We start from the raw sequence: 2,601 nt of genomic DNA, 5'->3' as shown, positions 1-2,601 counted from the left end.
TTGCACAGAGACAATATTCACGGGTTTCGCTTCACATTCATTTACTGCGAGCCCTAATTCTTTAATAAATTCATCCGTTAAAAACTCACACACGCTCCTGTTTCTAGGAGTGCTGCCACTTTTGCATATGTATTATCATGATTATTGCGAGCTGCCTACCAAAGTTACTCTTGTTAATTATAGCCTTCTTTCGTTATTTATATTTATGTGAGGCGGTTTACTCATTCGTTATAGCCTTCATCTTATTATATTAAAGGTTACTCCTTGTTCGTTATTGCCTTCATGTTATTATTTTAAGGGTTACGCCTTGTTCGTTATAGCCTTCATCTTATTATATTAAAGGTTACTCCCTGTTCGTTATAGCCTTCATCTTATTATATTAAAGGTTACTCCCTTGTTCGTTATAGCCTTCATCTTATTATATTAAAGGTTACTCCCTTGTTCGTTATAGCCTTCATCTTATTATATTAAAGGTTACTCCCTTGTTCGTTATAGCCTTCATCTTATTATATTAAAGGTTACTCCCTTGTTCGTTATAGCCTTCATCTTATTATATTAAAGGTTACTCCCTTGTTCGTTATAGCCTTCATCTTATTATATTAAAGGTTACTCCCTGTTCGTTATAGCCTTCATCTTATTATATTAAAGGTAAATCCCTTGTTCGTTATAGCCTTCATCTTATTATATTAAAGGTTACTCCCTGTTCGTTATAGCCTTCATCTTATTATATTAAAGGTTACTCCCTGTTCGTTATAGCCTTCATCTTATTATATTAAAGGTTACTCCCTTGTTCGTTATAGCCTTCATCTTATTATATTAAAGGTTACTCCCTTGTTCGTTATAGCCTTCATCTTATTATATTAAAGGTTACTCCCTGTTCGTTATAGCCTTCATCTTATTATATTAAAGGTTACTCCCTGTTCGTTATAGCCTTCATCTTATTATATTAAAGGTTACTCCCTGTTCGTTATAGCCTTCATCTTATTATATTAAAGGTTACTCCCTGTTCGTTATAGCCTTCATCTTATTATATTAAAGGTTACTCCCTTGTTCGTTATAGCCTTCATCTTATTATATTAAAGGTTACTCCCTTGTTCGTTATAGCCTTCATCTTATTATATTAAAGGTTACTCCCTTCTTCGTTATTCGCTCATTTTCCGTTTTTTCCACTGCAAGTGTGCATATTTATCTATTTATTTTCATTTGTTTATTTAATGTTATTTGTAGTAGATAACTGAGGGGGGCACTACCCTGGCCTCCTCTTCCTCTGATTCTCTTACTTCACACATTTATCTTAATACTTCACACTATTGTCCATATGCTTCATTTTTTTTTTCTTGACTTTTTATCCATAGCTCACACTTTTCTTAGTATTTCACATTTTTTCTAGATCATACTCTACACTTCCTACCTGTGGGACGCGGGTTAGGCCTTTATAAAGTCACTCTATGGCTGCATGTCCGCCGCGGCACACCACCACCCTGTGAGGCGTAGAGCCCCGTGTTTCCCTCCATCCTGGGGTAACAATCCTAAAACAAACAAACCTGAGAGGCAGGACGCTGCCGCTGCCTGTCACCTGACACCCTCTCACTGATGAATGGATCGCGGCGCGGGTGGAGAGAGACTGCCCATCCCTTTCCACTCCGCCCGGGAAGGAACTCATGAATTCTCGGTTGAGTCGCGTGTGCTACCCATTGCACTACAGAACAACAGTGGTTGGCCAGAGTTTCCATTACCATATCGTCAAAGTCCATGTCCTCCGGAAGAACCATTAATTATATAATTAAATCGTCACTATTATTTCCGCCACTTAAAACGAGCAAAGCTTAATGAAAATAAGAGGCGTTTTCTCGTCAGAGTAAATTAAACAAAAGCACTGTAAGCACATGTCCCTATTTATCCCTATACCGCTGCCGCCAGTTTTAGACCCTTCTTTTCTTGTATTAAATCAACTCTTTTATCACTCATTAATTACTCCATAAATGATCTCACCGTCTCGTATCCCTGGTAGCGTGATCCGGCTTAAGTTGTTATTGGAGACTGGTGTTCGGGGATAAACAAGGGAAAAAGAAAATATACATTTATTTAAAATTAAATGAAAGTAATTGCCTTACGCAATATTCTTTGCTCAGACGATCATAACACTGGCATATTCAGCAATGGATGCAACATATGACAAACGACATGTCTTAAACATAATACTACAATATGTGCTCAGTTGTTGCCAATAATAATAACATTCGTCGTTCCACAAGCAGTGGTTTGTATCTCTCTGCTTACATCACAATCATTATGTACTCTCTTCACAAAATCCTACTACACATTCCTATAGTATAATCTACTACAAGTCACGGAAGCACCAAATACCACACCCAGTGGTTTAACTTTGCTTTACATCGCAAACAAATAATCACAATCCTGTCCCACTCACAATCCTACTTCACATCTCCTACATTATAATCTCCAGGACAATACAGTCGGTTTCCCTTAGATTCTCGAATTTCTACTCACGATTAAGATCACAACAGCCATTCTCGGCTGAGTGAGTAGCAGGTCTGCTTGAGGCGAGAACCAAGCTCGGTCTACTCATACCACTGATTT

At 37.8% G+C, this 2,601-nt stretch overlaps 1 long non-coding RNA gene across 2 annotated transcripts; it reads left to right on the top strand.

The window, feature by feature from the left end:
- Positions 1–327: 327 nt before the first annotated feature.
- LOC126991496 (uncharacterized) lies at positions 328–1,192 on the top strand. 2 transcript variants are annotated; one of them, XR_007745587.1, is made up of 3 exons: positions 328–648; positions 693–778; positions 867–1,192. It is a non-coding gene; the product is annotated as an uncharacterized LOC126991496 (long non-coding RNA). The 2 variants fall into 2 exon arrangements; XR_007745588.1 differs by having other exon boundaries at positions 693–822; positions 953–1,192.
- The last annotated feature ends 1,409 nt before the right edge of the window (positions 1,193–2,601 follow it).

Source organism: Eriocheir sinensis, unplaced genomic scaffold (genome assembly GCF_024679095.1).
Source record: "Eriocheir sinensis breed Jianghai 21 unplaced genomic scaffold, ASM2467909v1 Scaffold29, whole genome shotgun sequence".
Lineage (NCBI taxonomy): Eukaryota > Metazoa > Arthropoda > Malacostraca > Decapoda > Varunidae > Eriocheir > Eriocheir sinensis.
Note: the sequence above shows the minus strand (reverse complement) of the source record. Positions and strands in the feature narration are given on the sequence as shown.